The following is a 22,726-nucleotide window of genomic DNA, read 5'->3' as shown; positions in this document are numbered from 1 at the left end:
GAATGAGAAGCAGGTAAGAGCTAGTTAAGGTCCCAGGAATAGGAAACAAGGGCTCCATAGTACTTATTAAAAACATTTTTAAAAACATTTAATTTTTTTTTTTTTTTTGGCCAATGAATTATAGAAGTAAGCTAGTGGCAGAGCGATAATTCACCTAATGGAGGAAAGCATATCAAGGGAAGCACTGGGAATATTTTACCATATTGGAGAAGGTTTTTTAAAATTCCTCAATCAGAGAAGTCTCTACAACACTTAAGACTTGAATGTTAGTAGGTTATCTTTTGTTAAAAAATGTAAAAAAAAAATTTTTTTTGAGATGCAGTCTCCCTCTTTCACCCAGGCTGGAGCGCAGTGGCGTGATCTCGGCTCACTGCCATCTCTGCCTCCCGAGTTCAAGCGATTCTCCTGCCTCAGCCTCCCAAGTAGCTGGGACTACAGCACCCGCCACCACACTCAGCTAATTTTTGTATTTTAGCAGAGACAGGGTTTCATCATGTTGGCCAGGCTGGTTTCGAACTCCCTACTCAAGTGATCCACCTGTCTTGGCCTTCCAAAGTGCTGGGATTACAGGCATGAGCCACCGCGCCCGGCCAAAAATGTAAATTTCTTATAAATACTTCCACTACTTTATTCGTTACCCCAAATACTTGAGGCACCCTATCAGGCCCTGAAACAACCATAAATAGGCTGCCCCAATTCTTCCCTCATGCCATCCGCAGTTGCACAGGCACACATATGATGGCCATTGCAATATGAGACAGCTATGCTTGTGCATACGGGAGGCAAAGCACTGCAAGGGCTCCTAACTCTGACTGTGACAGGGATTCAGGTAGTTAGAGAGGCCTTCCTGGAGACAGCTATGTTTGGATGAGTTAAATTTAGGCATCTGAAAGCTCAGTGAGAAGGAGGGCGGGAGGGGGTGGTGGGGATACAAGTGTTCTAAGCAGAGTTCCCGGCAAGAGTAAAGCTCCACATAGAGCTTAGGGATGGGGAAGCCAGAGGTAAGCAGAGCTAAGCAGAAGGGTCCCTAGGCTGTGCAAGGAGCTTGAAGTTGACCCTGGGGGCAGCAGGAAATCACTGAGAACTTTTAAGCCAGACGTAGAATTTGAGAAACGTCATTCTGACTGTTATTATAAACAGGGGATGAGAAAGATCAAGACAGGAGATAAGGAAAAAGCTAAACAGGCTACTGGAATAATCTAGGCACAAGGGACTCTGAGCTGCTCTAGGGGAAGGGCGGTAGGGTGAAGAGATACGGGTGGACAACGGAGCTTAGCTTTTCCACCTTGAGAGTCAAAGAAGACGATGAGTGGGAAGGGACACATGGATTTGTAAGCTGGGTGATAGACTATGGAGCTCCTATTTCACTCCGAAGTTAAAACGTTAACTTTACATGTCATATAGTTTACAGATAACAGAGAATCAACAAATTATGTCAGATTGACTTCAGTATAACTCTGTGCAAGGAGGGTTGTTTCGTCTTTGTTTTGTTTTGTTTTTTCCATTTGAAGCTTGCATGCCTGTTCTAAAACTGAAAAAGCTAACACATACAGACTTTAAATATACGCCTCTAGAATACAACTAAAATTTCCACAGCGAGCTCCTTGAATTGTCAGAATTCCAAACAGAGTAATATTCGGCATATTTTCATGGAACAAAGTAAACGAGTGAGTTTACATGAGTGGGTTTTCTAGCTTACTGAAGATTCAATCTCTAAGTCTTTGACACTGTCCATCAAATCTTGCCACAATTCAGTGATCCTCCGCTAAATGCTGTTGAATTTCAGGGTAGTCATCTGCTGTGATGACAGAGGTCCGAACTGCTCATCCTTACAAACGGGTAACCACTTCCCAGAGAAACTGTTTAAGAAGATGAGCACAACTGTTGTTTAAAAAGCAAACCACTCAATATTACCTTAATTCCACTTTGAATCCACTGTCCACATAAATTAGAGATAACTCGAGGATGCCAAGGAAATCCTGAAGACCTGGATGGAACCATGTTCCTGCTGCCCTTTTTAAATAGCCTGCGCCCATCAATAATAGACTGGATAAAGAAAATGTGGTATATATACACTATGGAATACTATGCAGCCATCAAAAGGAACGCGATCATGTCCTTTGCAGGGACACGGATGAAGCTGGAAGCCATGATCCTCAGCAAAATAATGCAGGAACAGAAAATCAAACAGCACATGTTTTCACTTATAAGTGGGAGCTGAGCAATGGGAACACATGGACACAGGGAGGGGAACAACACACACTGGGGCCTGTCAGGGGGTGGTGTGAGGGGAGGGAGAACATCAGGATAAACAGCTGATGTATGTGGGACTTAATACCTAGGTGATGGGTTAGTAGGTGCAGCAAACCACCATGACACACGTTTACATATGGAACAAACCTGCCCATCCTGCCCATATACTCTGGAACTAAAAATTAAATAAATAGCCTGTGTTTGGGAAGCGAGCTTCACTTTTCTCTGGATTAGTAGCTGACTTTCAGATCAAAGATACCAGAAGTATGTGCACGGACCAGGAGGGTAGTGGAGTATAAGAAAGCTTTTTGTCTAAAAGCAAAGAGCTGAGAAATACTTTAGAACACTGGTTTCCTCTAATTATTCTCTTTCCAAACAGAGCCAAAGTGCATCCCTTTCAAATCACCGCCCTGCACCCACCCCGTAAAACTTACCTAATTTAATTAATTGTTAGAATTCAACCACTTTTGTCTCAATGCTAGGCAAAATTCCTTCAACTGTGGCAGAAATGGAATTTCACCAGATTTCACATTCATTTTTAGTTCAAGAAATTTAGAGGGATACTGTGTTGGGATTTACGGTTTTGCAGAAAAGTCATTTATTGAAATAAAATGGTCACTTTTGAAACTATATTTTGAATTTTGAAAAACACATTCTGATTTGGTTCTTCTTAAAACATAGCAACAACGCATGAGCATAGATTTTTATCGTTAGCTTCTCGATAGACTGTTGAAATGCTGCTATTGGCTCAGAGAAGTTTGCAAGTTCATACTGGCTTCAAATAAATCTGAATAAAATACTCCCATTGTGTGCTCAGAGAAAGCAATGAAAAGGGTGCTGGTTTTTCATGATTCAGAGCCTCTAAAATTTCTATCTAGAACATGCAAACCAAGAACAATTTAAAACATTAAAACAACTGGAAGGAATGTGGTCCTTAAAACTGAAGACTGATATGTTTATCACATTTCTGTTCTACTTATTAATATGCCATAAATGTAAACAATTTCTCCAATTAAGTTTTCTCCAGACTTTGCTTTAAATTTTATATTACTGCGTAGACTGAATTCAACTTATCAACTGTTCAACAAACTGTCAGTTTCTCTAAAAGATCAAGCCTTAGACATTTCAAAAAAAGAAAAAAAATAATCTAAATGCAATTTCCAAACAAAATTCCAGGAGGCAAGGGGATACAGGTACTAAAGTAAACTGGCCATTACCGTAAAGCTAGATGTCTGTGGGTAAAGGGAATCCAGGGTACTACTGGGGACACAAAGGAGGGGCTCCATGCTCACACTGGGATTGGGCTCAGGGAGCAGCAGGGACGCTTTCCTGGGGAAAGCCATGACTAATCTGATTCTTCAGCCATGATTCCACTCTAGAATTGCTGGGTTTTTTTCTGTGTGTGTGTGTGTATGCACACGCGTGTGTGTTTGTTGTTGTTTGTTTCTGAGATGGAGTCTTACTCTGTTGCCTAACCTGGAGTGCAGCGGCGTGATCTCAGCTCACTCCAACCTCCGCCTCCTGGGTTCAAGTGATTCTACCTCAGCCTCCCCAGTAGCTGGGATAACAGGTGCCCACCTCCATGCCAGGCTAATTTTTGTAGTTTTTTTAGTAGAGATGGGGTTTCACCATGTTGGCCAGGCTGATCTCAAACTCCTGACCTCAGGTGATCCGCCCACTTCAGCCTCCCAAAGTGCTAGGATTACAGGCGTGAGCCACTGCCCCCGGCCACGTTTTTTTATTAACTAAGAAATATCCATAATCTTTAAGACTCATTTTGAAATTTTGATAATTTATTTAATCATTCACTTCTTAAACTCAAATAGAAGTCCAAATTTTCCTCTTTGTTACTTTATTTGAAACAATTCCTTCCTTGGAAAAAGATCTTGAATTTTTGCATAAATATTTAACAGCAACTATAGTTATTTCCCTGATAAACAGAAAAAAAAAAAAACCCTTAAAATAATATTAGTCTATAAAGTCTTAATCAGAAATTCCTGGAAACATGTGTTTTGATTTTTAATTCTGAATAATAATAGCTTAATTACTATAAAATTTAAAATTCAAACCATCTCATAAATATAAAAACTATTTGGAATTACTGATCATATAGGAATTTTAAAATATTTAAATAAAGTGTGAAAAGTAGGTTTTACAAAGCACATAATTCATAAAAACCATTGCAAGCCCTGCAATCTAAGCAAAAATTTTAAAAATACATCCATATACATGTATATCGTACATGGACTTTCTCAAACTTCTTTTTAACAGCACACATTTTTAATCTTTTGTTACCTCAAAACAAAACTTAAACTATAACTTTTCCGTCCTCTAAAACCTTTATAGTGGCCTTGTATTACATACAATATACGGCCATTGTACAGCTGCAGTATTTTCAAATAAGAAGACTCTAAGAAAAGAGATAAACTCCCTTCCTCCCCACTCTTGCTGCTTCTTTATAAAGAGTAGTTTCATCTGACCTTCAGGGTTTTCAGCACTAAGATGCACAGAGAGAGAGAGAGAGCCTATCTTAGGCTCTGAATTATACCATTTCCAGGAAACCAGCCCTGTTATTTCCCAGCCCTGACTTTCAATGACACCCAGAAGAGGAAGCAAATATTTGAAACCACACTGTATGGAGATTTGTAAATGAATTTGGCTTCCTTCCTTTTAAATATGCTTAGAAATATTTAGAAATATCAGCATACTTTAAAATAACAATTAATTCTTATTAAATTTAAATATTATATAAAGAATGAGATTTCAGTTTTAAGGCTTTGAATCTATTTACTTGCTGGGTGCAGTAGCTCACGCCTGTAATCCCAGCACTTTGGGAGGCCAAGGAGGGAGGATCACTTGAGGTCAGGAGTTCAAGACCAGCCTGACCAACATGCCGAAACCCATCTCTACTAAAAGTCCAAAAATTAGCCGGGCATGGTGGCATGTGCCTGTAGTCCCAGCTATTCAAGAGGCTGAGGCAGGAGAAACGCATGAACCTAGGAGATACAGGTTGCAGTGAGTCGAGATTGCGCCACCGCACGCTAGCCTGGACATCAGAGAGAGACTCTGTCTCAAAAAAAAAAAAAAAAATCTACTTACTCACACTTGTATCTAATCTGTCCTCTGCCAACTAACTTCAGCAAGTTAGTTGGTTTCCAAACCATCCCCCCAGCCCAGCCTTCTAGCCCTGCATGGTGCTATTCTTCAACGAGTACTGTAGCCCAGTTTGTCCTCCTACTACCCATAGCACATGAGCCTTCTGGTCCACGCAAAGGTGAAAATGTTTTGACTGAACTGCGTGTATCCAGCTGCCCCCACCTAGCCCCCTTGCCCTCTCCCTCTGTCCCGGCTCCCAGGCCGTCTGAGCTACTGCATGGACACAGCAAGAAGGTTCTTTCTTGTCCTCTGTCAGCTCCTGAGCTTTCCTTCTGACTCAAAGCAGCAGCAGGGGTGGGTTGGGAAATGTAGAAAATTAAAGTTAAGAAACTAAGCTGATTTATGTAACACGCGGTGGGAGGCAGGGAAAAAGCCAGCAGCCTCAAAAATGAGAACCTCCCGCTCATCCACCTGCCAAGAGAAGCCGGCAGGAGAGAGAAGGGGGTATGGAGAAGTGCTGGTGTTGAATGCAAATGGGGTCTCCTTCAAGAGGTATTAGGTTGGTGCAAAAGTAAACATGGTTTTTGCTACTGCTTTTAATGGCAAAACAGCAATTACTTCGGCACCCACCAACCTAACACAAAGGAAGGTTGAAACTCCTTTTCAAGGGACTTTCCGCAGCTTCTTTGAAAATGTCCCTATAGGCCAGGCGCGGTGACTCACACCTGTAATCCCATGGCACTGGAAGACAGGCGGATCACTGGGGTCCGAGTTCAGGCAGAAGCGGCTGTGGCAACATGAATTTGAGAAGCGCCATCGTTACTAAAATACAAAATTAGCAGGGCATGGTGGTATATAATCCCAGCTGTCCCGAGATGCACAGGCCCAGGAGGCTCGCTGAACCGGGAGGTGGAGTGGGCCGGGAATCACGTCACACACTCCAGCCTGAAGCTGACAGGCTTGAGACTCTCTCAAAAAAAAAAAAACAAAGGCAGCGAGGTGAAACAAAACTGTAATCCCAGCACTGGGAGGCGGGTGAATCCCGAGGAGTCCAGGAGATGAGACTATCCACAATAACATAGGGCCCGTCTCTACTAAAATAAAAAACTAGCAGAGATTGAGGCCTGTTTGGGCGCCCTGCAAAATTACCAATTCTTGGGAGTGAGGCGGGAGAATGCGTGAACCGGGGCCGAGTTACAGTGAGCAGGCATCCATGTACTGCTCAGCCACAGGAGCACAAAGCGAGACTCCGTCTCAAAACAAACAAACAAACGAACAAAACAACCACCGAAATATAAAAACAAAGGAAATGTCCCTCTGGGGAGACCGAGTCCCATGGCACTTGAGTAGGACTGACACTTGCTTATACAATGTGTCCTCTTGCTCCCCTCACCCCCAATGAAGGGAAAACTGCTTGTCTGGTGAAAACCTGAAAGTACACATTTATATACCATCACTTCTAAATAGGATTGATTTAGCTGGCCGTAAATGACTAGCAATTGAGCCCTAAAAATGAGCTTGATAGAACAAGTCAACTAAGGGCAGCAGAGAGAACATTAAGAAAAGGGAAGAGATGGTGGTCCGTACACAAGACGTGCGGTTAAGGACAATTACTGCAAGTGCGGCCGAGTGTAAGGAAAACCAGGGCTACTAAACAGAGTGCAGCAGAAGTGTCTAAATACTTCTGCAAAGGTTTTTAAATGAATTTCAATTATTTAACAATCCCCCAGTGACATTTAATGTTAAAGCCTTTATAATGCTCTTAATTTTTTACTATAAAGTACATGTAAATATATTTTAGAAATCTTAATATCACATTTGAAACTCCAGTGGATGCTTTTTGTGGGGACCCTAGAGGAAACCAGTCCCCTCTCATTTTCACTTCAGAATTCCTTTCATCCCTGACAGGCGGCCATGTTGTATGGGCCCAGAGAGTCCCGAGCTACAAGGACATCCTGTCTTCTCCTTATGCAGCTCTCAATGCTTTTATTTCATGGAGCTCTCCTCCTATAATCTTACCCATTAGTCTAACTCTGCCCTAAGAACAAATAAAGAAAAGTCTTCTCCTTCAAGTAATTCCAAATAGCTACCATCCCAAGATTTCTCTCCCCTCATATAAATATATTAATTCAAAGTGTAATGACCAGGCCAGGGGTCAGTGGCTCAGACCTGTAATCCAAGCACTTGGGGAGGTGGAGGCAGACAGAGTTAACTTCCTCAGAACTCTAAGCCTTTGACTGCTCCAGAAGCTCCAGACCAGCCTGAACGACAGAGCAAAACCCCGTTTCTACAAAAATTACAAAAATTAGCCAGACGTGGTGATGCGCACCTGTAGTGCCAGCCCCCTGTGGGGAGGCTCAAGTGGGAGGACCCCTTGAGTCCAAGAGGTAGAGGCTGCAGTGAGCCATAATCACGCCACTGCACTCCGGCCTGGGCAACAGAGTGAGACCCTGTCTCTAAAAAAACAAATAAACAAAAAAAGTGTAATGGCCACACTGGAAAACAATCATTAGCTTAAAATATGACCCTCTCAAGAACACAAAAGGTTCCATATGTAGGGAAGCAAATATAGAGCCCAATTAGCTTACGATAGCCCTCCATTTTGTCTACTTCTATTAATTCTTTCTGCTTTGTTCTCAAAAACCACTTCGACAGTGTACGGAGCTCTGTTGGGTCTGCTCCTCGCCATCTCCTCAGCTGTCTTCTGCTTCCTCCTCCTCCACTTGAGCTGTCCTGGGCTCCTTTAACTTCCTCAGAACACGAAGCCTCTGACTGCCCCAGCGCTTTCTGCACATTGTTTCTTCTTCCTGGAAAGTTACTCCTTCTCCTCCCCGCCTGGATAGCTCCCAATCACCCCTGATACTCCCTTGAGCTAAATTAGGTCACCCTGTTCTCACAGCACTCTGTATTTTTATGTTACTTAAAAAAATCCTAATTAGTCAACTACTTGGATAAGGATAGATTTTACTCCTTGTTATGGATTGAACTGTGTCCTCCATCGAGAAAGACACGCTGAAGTCCTAAAACCTGGTACTTTATTTGGTGACCTTACTGGGAAACAGGGTCTTTGCAGGCGTTATCAAGTTAAGTCACTAATCCAATAAGACTGGGGTGTCCTTATTAGAAGAGGAAAATGCCACGTGAAACACACGAAGAATGCCATGTGATGACAGAGGCAGAAATTACAGTGACGCAGCTGTGAGCCAAGTTACGCCAAAGATGAATGGCCACGACCAGAAGCTAGAAGAGGCAAGGAAGGACCCTCCCCTGCAGGTTTCAGGAGCACAGATAGTCCAGCTGCCACCTTGAGTTTGGACTTCAAGCTTCCAGAACCGTAAGACAAACTATTTGTTATTTTAAGCTACCCAGTTTGTGGTACCTTTGAATGGTAACCCTACGAAATTAATATATTCCTTTAGACTATTCGTTTTTTGAAATCAAGGCCTATATTTATTCATCTGTCGCATCCCCAGTGTTTTCCCAGTGACTGAAACATGGATAGGAGTAAACGTTTGTCCAATGAATGAATGAGGGAGTGAATGATTCATATTTGGTCTGTAGTCAACTAAAACCCTCAGGTCTTTTTTCTCAAATATTTCTATATCGTGTGGTCCTCTTGGTTCCATTTTGTTTCACTGATTATCTTAAAACCTAAATTCAGCATTGCAAGTTTCATATTATTTGACGTCATATTATAACCCAAGTCTGTCAATCATGCATTAAGTACCCTACCTAACTGTGTGTCACTGCAAATTTGAAAAGCAGGTCTTCTATGCTAATCCAAATGAATGATTTTAAAAAGTTAAACCTGACAGAGCCAAGGACAGAGTACCATGGCATGCCACCAAGATGTCCCTTCAGGTTGATATTGACCCGTTGATCAACACTCTGGATATATCATGCAAGCAACTAGAAATCCGCATTTCTCTCCAACTTATCCCACGGTTATCACAATATATTAAGTGCTTTGCTGAAATCCTAATACGTTATGTTTAAACTTTCCAAACTCACCAGTATAATAACCGTGGAGAAAGAGGGCATGCAGTTCATTAGGCGTAACATGTTCTTAGTGAACTCATGATGCTTTCTGGAGATCAGCTACTTCTTTTCCAACTAGATACCACAGACTGCTAAGTTGTTTCTGGTGGATGGTCTTCAGCTCCCTGATCCATGGTTTCCAGCATCTACATTGGCTTCCAGTCTGAAAATAAGGGTAATTGCCTCTTTCCTTTCTTCTTGTCTCTTTCTCATACTTCAGGGCATCTCCAAGATGATCTCTATTCACTCCACACACACACATCTAAAAATTCTTCCAACATCATGAGATATAATTCATTCAGACCTGAAATTGTGAACTAGTTTTAACAGTGAGGTTCTCTCTCACCAACTTGGGCTTCAGGTTCCCTTCCCATCATTTGTCTTGTTCTCCTAGTCAGGTGGCCCCTCTTCTTGTAAAGACAAAAGCAAAACAGAGATTTGGGAGCTCTGCCTTCTCTGCCATCTGCTGCCACCACACCAGGCTTCTCCTTTCTTGTTTGCCTTCCTATTTCGCAAGCTTCCAATCAAACATTTCTTTGCCATTGTTCACAAACCCATACTTTTTACTTTATTCTTCCACTTTTTAAATCTGAATCCCTCAAACGAATTCCCATGGCAGCTACAATGAAACCTTCTGGTATCCGCCCCTCTTGTTCCTAACTCTAAGCTTTCATTATCAGATTAGGATTTTGATTGTATTTGTCTTTTCTTCTTGCCAAAAAGTATCACCTTTTAGGGTTACAGTCCATAGAATTATCTTCATATTTTCTCTAGGTATTTAGAAATCTGCTTTTTAAAAATCTAGGGTATTGAGATTGAGTCTACTAGCTAGTCATGAGGGAATGTTCTAAGGTATATGCAAATTACTTCCCCATCATCAAAAGACAAACATTCTATGAATATTACCAAAAAGTATAGCTTGTGTAAATTTTTTGAACTTCTCAAACTCTCAGTACACAGCCTCTGTATTTCATTTATCTTACATCAACAAAGACCAAGTTTGTTTAAGAATCTTTCACAGGAAGGTTTCAACAAATCCTGCTTGCAGGAATGTGCTGGTAACAGTATTTCATCATCTACCTCTCTAGCACCATCCAGTTGCTCAATGTACCCTGAGTGCACACTCACACACAGCCAATCACTGTCAAGGCACGTAGGATTCTACCATGATAATTTAAAAGTAACCAGTTCATTGTCAAATTAAAACCCTAGCAAACAAATCCTCCCGGATTATCACCTGTGACTCCCTCAGGACTCGCCGCTCCTACTGTTCAGACACCCAAACCCATATCTGTATGGTGTCCTTTTTCTAGGACATCTTGCTGTGAATGCAAAGATAACTTGTTGAGAAATAAAAAGAAAATACAACAAATAGTAATAATTGCAACTATGATTTTTGGCCACTTTCTTGTTTCAGATTCTAGAGTTTGTTTGTTTCTTATTGCATATATTTAAGGTCTACATCATGATGTTTTAATATACATAGTGAAATGGTTATGACAGGCAAGCAAATTAGCATATCCATCTGATCACAGTTACCCCCTTTTTAAAAACTAAGACTTCTAAACACTCTATTTTCTTCAAGTAGAGAAATAACCATAATGAAGATAAGCCTTCTAATGAGGGAGAAGAAGAGCCCAACATCTCTAAGACACCAGAAAGAAACCCATTATTCAAGTTAAAATGTCAAGGCAAACTAATCCGGTGGGCTGAAAGGATCCTTTTACTAGATAGGATGTGATGTAGAGAATGGAGGAAATATGTGGAAAAATGGTTCTGTGTTAGATTGCAACTTTGTCTAGACGCAGGGCGAGAGTTGAGCTCTGAGTCATCCCTGACCCTTGCCCCAGTCAATAATTTTTGGTAATTTCTCCACTTCCAAAAGTTAAAGTGCTATCACTATAAGCAGCAAGTGAGCACAGGGAAATTCATCAAGTATGCTAAGAACTTGTTCCTGATTGCATACTGTGGCTCTGTATTTTAATCCCTGCTACAAACAAGCTAAAAAAAAAAATCAGGATTAGATGCAGAAGTCACAACTATGTACATAAATACATAAGTTCTTCAGCGGTGATTTCTGAGAAGCTGGTGCACGCAACACCCAAGTAGTGTACCCTGTACCCGGTGTGTAGTTTTTTATCCCTCACCACCCCCCACCATTTCCCCTGATTCCCCAAAATCCAATGTATCATTCTTATACCTTTGTGTCCTCATAGCTTAGCTCCCACATGTGACTGAGAACATACAATGTCAGGGTTTCCATTCCTGAATTACTTCACTTAGAATGATAGTATCCAATTCCATCCAGGTTGCTGCAAATACCATTATTTCATTCCTGTTTATGGCTGAGTAGTATTCCATGGTGTGTGTGTGTATCTCACATTTTCTTTCTCCACTTGTTGATTGATGGGATTTTTGGGCTGATTCCATATTTTTGCAATTGCAAATTGTGCTACTATAAATATGCACGTGCAAGTATCTTTTTCATATAATGACTTCTTTTTCCTTTGGTAGATACCTAGTAGTGGGATTACCGGATCAAATGGTAGATCTAGTTTTAATTCTTTAAGGAATCTCCACACTGTTTTCCATAGTGGTTGTACTAGTTCACATTCCCACCAACAGTGTAAAAGTATTCCCCTTTCACTGCATCCATGCTAACATCTGTTCTTTTCTGATTTCTTGATTATGGCCATTCTTGCAGGAGTGAAGTGGTATTGCATGACAGTTTTGATTTGCATTTCCCTGATAATTAGTGATGTTGAACATTTTTCCATATGCTTGTTGGTCATTATTTTATCTTCTGAGAATTTTATCTTCTTGAGAATTGTCTATTCATGTCCTTAGCCTACTTTTTGATTAGATCATTTGTTTTTTTCTTGCTGATTTCTTTGAGTTCTTTGTAGATTCTGGGTATTAGTCCTTCGTCAGATGTATAGACTGTGAAAATTTTCTCCCACTCTATGGGTTGTCTGTTAATTCTGCTGATTATTTCTTTTGCTGTGGAGAAGCTTTTTAGTTTAATCAAGTCCATCTAGTTATCTTTTTGTTGCATTTGCTTTTGAGTTGTTGGTCACGAAGTCTTTGCCTAAGCCAATGTCTAGAAGGGTTTTTCCAATGTTATCTTTTAGAATTTTTATGATTTCAGGTCTTAGATTTAAGTCTTTGATCCATCTTGAGCTGATTTTTGTATAAGGTGAGAGATGAGGATCCAGTTTCACTCTTCTACATGTAGCTAGCCAATTATCCCAGCAACATTTGTTGAAAAGGGTGTTCTTTCCCCCACTTTATGCCATGTTTACTTTGTTGAAGATCAGTTGGCTGTAAGTATTTGGGTTTATTTCTAGGTTCTCTATTCTGTTCCACTGGTCTGTGTGCTATTCTTATACCAGCACCATGCTGTTTTGCTGACCATGGCCTTACAGTATAGTTTGAAATCAGGTAATGTGATGCCTCCAGATTTGTTCTTTTTGCTTAGTCTTGCTTTGGCTATGTGAACTCTTTTTTGGTTCTATTAGGATTGCTTTTTTCTAGTTCTGTGAAGAATGATGGTGGTATTTTCATGGGAGTTGCACTGCATTTGTAGATTACTTTTGGCTGTATGGTCATTTTCTTTCTTTTTTTCTCCCTCTTTTTTTATTTACGTTCCGGGATACATGTGCGGAATATGCAGGTTTGTTACACAGGTATACGTGTGCCACAGTGGTTTTCTGCACCTCTCAACCTGTCATCTAGGTTTTTATTTTTATTTTTTGATACAAGGTCTCCCTCTGTCACCCTGGTTGGAGTGCAGTGGTGTGATCCTGGGTCACTGCAGCCTTGACTTCTTGGGCTCAAGCAATCCTCCCACTTCAGCCTCCCAAGTAGCTGGGATACAGGGGCACCCTCCTTGCCCAGCTAATATTTTTATTTTTTTGTAGAGATAGGGTCTCACTGTGTTGCCCAGGCTGGTCCCAAACTCCTGGGCTCAAGTGAGCCTCATTTCTCAGCTTCCCAAAGTTTTGAGATTACAGGGATGAGCCACTGTACCCAGCCAACGCCCTTTTTAAAACTATACTTCCTAGAAGTCACAAAGGATGCCTTCCCTCACTTGCTATTGGCTAGAATTTGACCCTAGTATGCTTCAGGGGAGACACAGGACCTAGTCTTTATTTCAGGTGCTCTTGTAGATGTCCAGCTAAAAACTGAGAAGCAGATGTTAAAGACAAGCAGCATCCCCCTATTATATTGTCTGAGAAAATGTAATAAAATGTAGTAAGAATCCTCCCCAGTCTCTGCCCTCGGCTACTTATCAGGGTGGTACAAACAAGTGCACAATCTACTCAACCCCAGGATGCAGGTTCAGCCCTGCTTCTTGTGACCAGTAAGGCCAAGCTGATATGGTTTGGCTGTGTTTCCAACCAAATCTCATCTTGAATTGAAGCTCCCATAATTCCTATGTGTTGTAGGAGGTACCTCGTGGGAGATAATTGATTCATGGGGGCAGTTTCCCCCACACTGTTCTCGTGGTAGGGAATAAGTCTCACGAGATCTGATGGTTTTATAAGGGGATATCCCTTTCGCTTGATTCTCATTCTCTCGTCTGCCACCCTGTAAGACGTGCCTTTTGCCATCTGCCATGATTGTGAGGCCACCCTAGCTACAGGGAACTGTGAGGCCATTAAACGTCTTTTTTTAAAATAAACTATCCAATCTCCGGTATGTCTTTATCAGCAGTGTGAAAACAAACGAATGCATGCATATAGCCTGGGTCATTTTCCTCCTCTTACCTAGGAGGTTGTGTTGCCAGACAGCCACTACAGTCATTAAGGACACAGTCTCAGTAAGATTCTGTAGCGTCTGTTAAAAGAACTTTCCAAATACAATTTTTTTAAGCATTAGCCACTGGGTATCAGCTCCCTGTGGAAGCGGCTTGACAGAAAACTTTAAACAGGCCGGGCGCGGTGGCTCAAGCCTGTAATCCCAGCACTTTGGGAGGCCGAGACGGGCGGATCACAAGGTCAGGAGATCAAGACCATCCTGGTTAACACGGTGAAACCCCGTCTCTACTAAAAAATACAAAAAACTAGCCGGGCGAGGTGGCAGGCGCCTGTAGTCCCAGCTACTCGGGAGGCTGAGCCAGGAGAATGGCGTAAACCCGGGAGGAGGAGCTTGCAGTGAGCTGAGATCTGGCCACTGCACTCCAGCCTGGGCGACAGAGCTAGACTCCGTCTCAAAAAAAAAAAAAAAAGAAAACTTTAAACAGAGAAACAAGGGCATTAAGAAATTTGCTTCCACATTTGGGTCTGATTTCTTCCTTTTGCAGCTGGCTGTATGCTAGCAATGCATCATTCTGGGCACAGACACAAGAGCTGGATTTTCTTCAAGGCTTCGGCTCTTGAGATTTCCTCCTTAGCCAAGCATACCTCAGCACCCCATGCTAATGAGAGGCTTGTTGCCGGAAAGCTGAAAAGAGGCCACAGCCCAGTGCCACGTCTCCCTGTGAGGAGTCCCTCTCCGGGGCTACTGGCCCCAACCTGGCTCCTGCCACGGTTGTCTTCACAGGGTGGTCTGATCCAGGCATGGAATTCCAGAAGCACTTGATGGATGGCAGGCAGGGATGAGTGAGGATGAAACAGCAGAACTCCCTCAGTGTAATTCCTTAACGAAGACGTGTATAAAAATTAATGAGACAGAGACAGTGTGCCTAGAATTAAGTATCAAGGAACTCCTTCCAAATTAATCTGACGTAAATTCTTAACAATCCTACACTCTGTTCTCTTGCCATCAGTTCCAAAGAACCAACATAGGCCATTTACATGCTTTTTTGTCTGTGGGGAAAACACAAGGTATATCAAGCATTGCCTAAGCTCTACAAGTATTTCCCTTCATTTTTTTTGAAATATAAACATTTATTTGATCTCCCTCTATCAAAATATACAATTTCATATTTTAAATATATTCTTTTTAGAAAGCAAGTATCCTAAAATGGCTCAAGGACTACCAAAAAAATAGCAGAAGAAAATGTAGTTACCTTACATATATTAGCCTAATCAATAATATCAACAAATCAGCAAGAGTAACTATCATTATGGCACTATGTGTTTTCTTTCTAAATGAAATCACAACTAAGAAATGCTAAGCTTGAAAAAGATTTATAAAAGGTCATTTCAGTATCATGTATCTTAGCTGTAGGTAAAAAATCTAAATAACTTTAAAGCAATTAACAGAACTGATTTGCTTTTAAGATACTTAAATATCTTTTTTCTTCAGTATTGATTTGTGTAGTCACTTGATTTGTGACTACACAAATCAATACTGGAGTACAAAATAAAAAAGTTGCTCTATTTAAAAATATCCTCTGCTTAAGCTCATCTCTACTTACACATACCCTTTTATTCTCTCAAGGTCCTTCTCATCTCCCATCTCCTCCATGAAACTGTTTTGTAATGAAAGTAAATTTCTGTTTGGAAAAGTCTCCATTTTTTTTTTTTTTTTTTAAGGACAGAGTCTCACTCTGTTGCCCAGGCTGGAGTGCAGTGGTGCCATCTTGGCTCACTGCAACCTTCACCTCTCAGGTGCAAGCAATTCTCATGCCTCAGCTTCCTGAGTGGCTGGGATTACAGACGTCTGCTACCACACTCAGCTAATTTTTGTATTTTTAGTGTACATGGGGTTTCACCATGTTGGCCAGGCTGGTCTCAAATTCCCAACCTCAGGTGATCCGCCCACCTCGGCCTCCCAAAGTGCTGAGATTACAGGCATAAGCCACTGCACCCAGTCATGATGTTTTTTATAAAAGGATGTGTGTGTGCATTATATATATATACACACACACACACCCCCACAAACACAAATATTCTCATGAACCCCTATGCTTCAGATAACTGTCTTAAAATATACTTTGTTGGAACATATGCCACAATAAAAAAGTTTCTCCCTTTAATAATTCTTCCCTGAAATATATTTGTAATTGGTTACACATAGCCTATGTTTCAAGATTTAAAATGCTTTTATCACTTATCGAAATCTCAAAATGCCCCAAATTCTACAATCAGTACCAAAGAGCATTCAAAACTAAGTATAATATAGCTTTAACATGTATGTTTCACTCTGATCACCACTAATTCTTTCTCACAGAAAACTCTTCTCAACTCACTGTTGGGGAATAAGATGTTTCAATCAATCAGATGGTCTACTGGTAGACAACAAAATTGAACTCATTCTCAGGGTTCAAAGAAGCAGCAGCAGGGTGCTCTCCGTGGATCATTCTAGAAGGTTTTATGGAAGCGAGATCATAAAGAATATTTTAGGTAATCAGAGAAGTCTGCTTGGCAAGATGAATGTGAAGATTTAGGAACCTGGCCACCTTTATTCAGAAGCCCCAGAGAAACTTTCATCCTCTTTATGTAAGCGACCCTGAAGTAAACGAAGGAGATGATGATATGGCATGGAGAAAAGTTAGAGAAAAAGTGTGAAGGGTTTGAAGCAAAGACTAGGGAACCACAGGCAATGAGAAACAAGCACCTAAGTATATGGCAAGGTCACAGTGAGAAGAACCCAAAACTCCACAGCCTCAGGGAAGGCTGACCTGGAGGGACAGGGCTGAAGGGAACAGGATTCAGATACAGGAAGCTCACAATTACCCTAGGAAGAGAAAATGGTGACAGAAATATGGACGAAGACAGAGATTCTCATTACTATCGCTTAAAAAGAATTCAATCATCAATTTATAATTTCAGAAGAGTTCTGGTAAGTTCCTGGAATGAGACATGCTCCTAAAATACACTACCATTGCTATGAGTTACTTCTGGTGTTACTGAGAGCTAGCATTTATCAAGCATGTACTAGGTTTTGGGAACTAGACTAAGTGTATTACATATATTAACCTAACTGAATTACCTATCAACCCTGTGAGGTAAGTGCTTTTATTATCTCTAGTTTATGGGTCAGAAAACCAATGCTTAAAGAGGGTAAGTACCAGCTGGTTGTTACAGACTAAATGTTTGTGTTCCCCCAAAATTCCTACGAAGTTCTGACCTGCAATGTGATAGTATTTGGAGGTAGGGCCTTTAGAAGGTAATTAGGGCTAGATGAGATCATGTGGCTGGGGCACCCATGATGGAATTAGTGTCCTTATAAAAAGAGGAAGAGCCTGGAGCTGTTGTTTTCTCTCCACCAAGTGAGGACACAGGGAGAAGGCTGCCACCTGCAGGCCAGGCAAAGAGCCCTCCCCAGAGCTCAACCATGCTGGCACCATAATCTCAACTCCTAGCCTCCAGAACAATGAAAAATAAATGTCTGTTGTTTAAGCCCCCAGTCTATGGTATTTTATTACGACAGCTCAAGCTGACTAAGATGCTAGTACAGACCAATGTCAGGACAATGTCAGACAAAATGAATGTCTGACTCTCCATAAATGAATATAATATGCATTAGCATTTCAGAAGCAATGTAATGAAGTTTTACAATTAAAAACAAAACTTCTTTGTTTTTTGCTAATGGTGTTGTTTCGCTTCTGATCAGTCTGCACCATCCAAAGAGACAAGCATAAAGTTTACATTTTTCCAGAGCTCAAAGTTTCCCATGATGAACACTAGGCTGAGGAAGCAGAGCGCGCTGATGAGCAAAGTGTTAACTGGCACATCCCAGAAAGTGAAGCACAGGCAGTTCCTACCAATAAATAGTCCAGTTATGAAGTACACATTCTAAACTGAGATGAAACACTATTCCAGAATGTGCCTTAAGGAAAGAAACTTGTCACCACAGCTTGGTGAAAAGCCAGTGTTAGCTGATGATGACATCATCTAGCTGAATATAGCACACCGAAGAGAAACTCAGAATCGATGGAGTTGCAGAATATTGTTTCCTTTACTTTTGGATGTTGGGGGGGAAAAAAAAAAGAAAGAAAGAAAGAAAGAAAGAAAAGAAAAATGAATAAATATTGAGACTATCATATGGGGAGGAAAAGTAATTCAAAGGAAAGGGGATTCCATTTTTAAGCCAGGCCATTGTACCCCAGACTTTGATATACACAAATAAAAATTAATAGTAGAGACTATCATTGCTCTCCTATTATGTCTTGGGCTCTTGATACGCTTTATTTAACCCTCCCAACCACCTTGGGAGAAATATCCTATCTTTGGATGATGAAACTAAGGCTCAGAGATGTTAAGGAACTTCTCAAAATCACAGAGCTAGATGTGAACCTCAGGTCTGTGTGGCTCCCAACTCCATGCCCTCTCTTCTATGCTGCATAACCCAGAAGCAGTGAGACGCACAATGCTAGCGGCTCCCAGGCTCTTGGCAGCCCCCTAACACTCAGTTGATGAAAGAAAATGTGAAGGTCATCAAGATGTCACCAAAAATATATTTGAAAGACATCAGAATTTTAAAACTTCATCTCCAACAGATTTTAACTTTTCTTTTCCTTTTTTTTTTTTTTTTTTGAGACGGAGTCTCGCTCTGTCGCCCAGGCTGGAGTGCAGTGGCCGGATCTCAGCTCACTGCAAGCTCCGCCTCCCGGGTTCACGCCATTCTCCGGCCTCAGCCTCCCGAGTAGCTGGGACTACAGGCGCCCGCCACCGCGCCCGGCTAGTTTTTTGTATTTTTTAGTAGAGACGGGGTTTCACCGTGTTAACCAGGATGGTCTCGATCTCCTGACCTCGTGATCCGCCCGTCTCGGCCTCCCAAAGTGCTGGGATTACAGGCTTGAGCCACCACGCCCAGCCGATTTTAACTTTTCAAATTCATGAACTATTACTGCCTTAAAACTGAAAATATAATAGTTATTAAATGTAAGCAATAGAGGAAAATCAATGTTTAATGACAAAGAAAGATACTAGATACGCATCAGGACTTAAGTCTGTATTAAAAATTCCAACATACATTAAAACTTATACCTCTAAGCTAGAAAAACCTCCCATAATTTAATACAAGAAGGTTACCTACAAGAAGCAGCTGAAGATTTTCACAGCCTTCACTGAACCATATAACATTTTCTAATACACTTGTGTGCATTTTACAGTTTATCTAGTTCACTTATAACCCATCTCTCGGCTTCTCAATCTCTAATATTCTTGATTCTCTTCATATTCTTGAATTCAAAACATATTTCAGAGCAAGCAAAGTCTTCTGGCCCTACAAATCACATCTTTTGTTGTTTTCATTTTGCCTGGATTTTATTTCAAACAACCTCTGATAACATCAGGAACCTCTTCCTTCTATTGCCAAGTTTTTGTTTAGTCTCATTTTGTGCCTAGAAATAAATGAGTATAAATCAGTTAAAGTCCACATTATTTTGTGAATCCACACAAGGAATGTGTGTTTAAAGTGATGCAAAGGGGGAGTGAGCAGAGATACTGGATCCATATTTAATACATCATTTGAACTTTTCGTATAGAATTCCCACCTTAACGCCTTAATAGCACAAACCCGCTCCTGCAACTTTTCTGTCCCTTGTTTCAAAGTCCTCTTCAGTGTTGATTGTGGGGACAGGGACTAAGCCACAACATAAACCCTCAGTGTATAATGCACGAAGGCAGGGATTTGCTTGACTGTTCTACTCATTGGTATAACCCAAATATCTGGAGTGCTTGGCACGTGGCAGATACTCAAATATTTCCTGAATCAATGGATGCTTGGCATCCATCTTTTTCTTAAGTGCTGACCAGTTATGTTCAGTGAAGAATAATCTGGATGGAATGAGGGGTCCTAGGAGACCATGTCATCACTTAAAGAGCAATGAAAGAAACTGCAGGTGTTCAGGTATAATAAGTGAGGGTACAGCTGTGGCCCAAAGAGGGAACAAGCTCTGAGCTAGCTAATAATCTCTAGGAGTTACCACCCATGTGTCTTTGGACAAGTCACTGGCATCTCGGTCTTCTCATCTTTAACACAGACAACACACAGGCCAGGTGTGGTGGCTCACGTCTGTCATCCCAGCTCTTTGGGTGGCCAAGGTTGGTGTATCACCCGAGGTTAGGAGTTCGAGACCAGCCTGGCCAACATGGCAAAACCCCGTCTCTACTAAAAGTACAAAAATTAGCCAGGTGTGGTGGTGCACCTGTAATCCCAGCTACTTGGGAGGCTGAGGCAGAAGAATCACTTGAGACCAGAAGACAGAGGTTGCAGTGAGCTGAGATCGCACCACTGCATTCCAGCCTGGGCGACAGAGCGAGACTCCATCTCAAAAAAAAAAATTAATTAATTTAATTTAATAAAACAGGTATCTCAGAACTATCACAAGGAATAAGTGAACAAGCAAAGTATCTGACAAATAGCAAAAAGTTTTAGAATCATGAATCGGTATTATTGCTATATTTAGTTTCTTTTCATTCTTAGGGAAAAAGACATAGAAAAGAGATGAAAACTTTCTTTAAATACGTGAATGGCAAGATGTAGGAAGGCAATGATCCTATGTATTTACTTCAGAAGACAAAACGACAAATAAAGGATATCACATAAAAAGAGTAAGGCACTGACCCAATAAAATGCATATCTCCCTAACAAAAAGTGTTTCTACCCATACGAAGCTGCCACCTCTAAAGGTAGATGTCTGTCATTACCTAAAACAGAGGACAGTTGATTCAGGAATTTTGTGGAACCAGTTTTAGTTAGAAGGGTATTACACAAGATTATCTGCCAACTCAGATTCTAAGATTTAATGATAGGATTTTTATTTTGTAGCTGAAAAAATAAGACTTAGCCCATGGTTCTCTGTATTGTATAAACCAACAGTCAGATATGGGTAGATAGATTTCAGCAATGCACACATTGCCAAAAACCTGCCACCCCACTCAACATCCCCATCCTTCAAAAAAGTGGCAATCAGGCCTGGCACAGTGGCTCAAGCCTGTAATCCTAGCACTATGGGAGGTCAAGGCAGGCGGATGACGAGGTCAGGAGATCAAAACCATCCTGGCCAACATGGTGAAACCACGCATCCACTAAAAATACAAGAAATAGCTAGGTGTGGTGGCATGTGCCCGTAATCCCAGCTACTCAGGAGGCTGAGGCAGGAGAATCGCTTGAACCTGGGAGGTGGAGGTTGCAGAGAGCCAAGATCATGACACTGCACTCCAGTCTGGAGACAGAGCGAGACTCCGGCCAAAAAACGGAAAAACAAATGTGGCAATCAAAGGCAATCAAATAAATTCATAGGGACTGAAAAATGAACAACCACAAGGTACGCCCTCATTATTGACGACTTTGGAAGAGTACCAGGGGTATTACACCATTACATACTGACTATTTAGATCAAATAAATATTGAGTTGGTAAACGTTTCCTAAGTTTAAAGGTTCATCTGATGCAACCAATCTTTTTTCAGGGTTAGCAACTATAAAGTCCCTCCCCTTTTCCTGGTACCCTTGCAAGGAATATTTAATTCAGCATAGCAGACACAACCTTTACCAATATAGCTCTACCAGTGTCCCTCCTCGTTACATAAACCAATTTCCTACAAGATCAGGAAAGAAATGCTGTTTTACCCACTTGGCCCAGACAATGACAATGTCAATTACTGGAAATATTCATATTCTAAACTAACAGAAGATTTTATCTTTCTCATTTCAGTAAAACTTATCACAAGGTCTCCACTGCCTTTATGCTCATTACTGCTATGATTCTAAGACTTAAGGTAGTTGTAACTCATAAACTTGAACAAGTAGAATCTGCTTAGAGGTGAGACCTTTATTGAACATTTTTATAAGACATCATTTTTGGCTGAATCAGATGATAGTGAAGCTAGCCTAAGAAATCACTGTGGAATCTAAGAAGCGAGGCAAGGACCTTCTACCAATCAAAATTGAATTTCCATCCTACTCAGAGGAGCTATAAAAGGGAAACCCGGACAACTTAAATTTTTAAGTTATTCTAGAATTAGCTTCCAGGGTCAACTTCCACCAATGGCTGCTGTGCATTTCCCCATCTCTTTCTTTCTAGATATATTTTTGAGAAGGGGAAAATATTGCATTCTGATGTATTTAAAGAAATCTAAAACGAAAACACGGGTTTTCTGGGCTCATTCTACTTCTATTCTTTCCACAATGTCAAGGACTCCGCAGGGTTCTCTATAAATGTTGAATCAGTCACTGCTCTCAACTCAAATGCGTTTTGGGACACACTGTATTTTTTTTTAATTGATTCCTCTTTGGTTTAACATAGTTTGCCACCATCCCTTTCTATTTTGCACTAGCCTGTTTCATTCATTTCTGTTAATTACCTGGATCCAGGGAACTGGGACCAAATTACTGAGAGACTCTGTGAGGTCAAGGAAGCCTCGCTAATGTGCACAGGTGTTTTTACTCCCAACAAGGGCTGAGCATATACCCTTGCAGAGAAGAACGAAGATTATTACA

The 22,726-nt window shown here is 41.1% G+C and overlaps 1 protein-coding gene across 9 annotated transcripts in view; it reads right to left on the bottom strand.

Moving 5' to 3' along the window:
* The window catches only part of SLC7A2 (solute carrier family 7 member 2), a 75,251-nt gene that overhangs the window by 35,602 nt on the left and 16,923 nt on the right, over positions 1–22,726 (bottom strand). Inside the window, exon 1 of one of the 9 annotated variants that reach the window (XM_017961794.3) lies at positions 9,361–11,583. The exons of the other annotated variants lie outside the window; for them this stretch is intronic. The gene's annotated coding sequence lies outside the window, so the exon portion shown is untranslated. Of the gene's footprint in view, positions 1–9,360; positions 11,584–22,726 lie in introns of those variants that run through there. 9 annotated transcript variants of the gene reach the window in all.

The sequence above is a fragment of the Papio anubis genome, chromosome 8 (assembly GCF_008728515.1).
Source record: "Papio anubis isolate 15944 chromosome 8, Panubis1.0, whole genome shotgun sequence".
Classification (NCBI taxonomy): Eukaryota; Metazoa; Chordata; class Mammalia; order Primates; family Cercopithecidae; genus Papio; species Papio anubis.
Note: the sequence above shows the minus strand (reverse complement) of the source record. Positions and strands in the feature narration are given on the sequence as shown.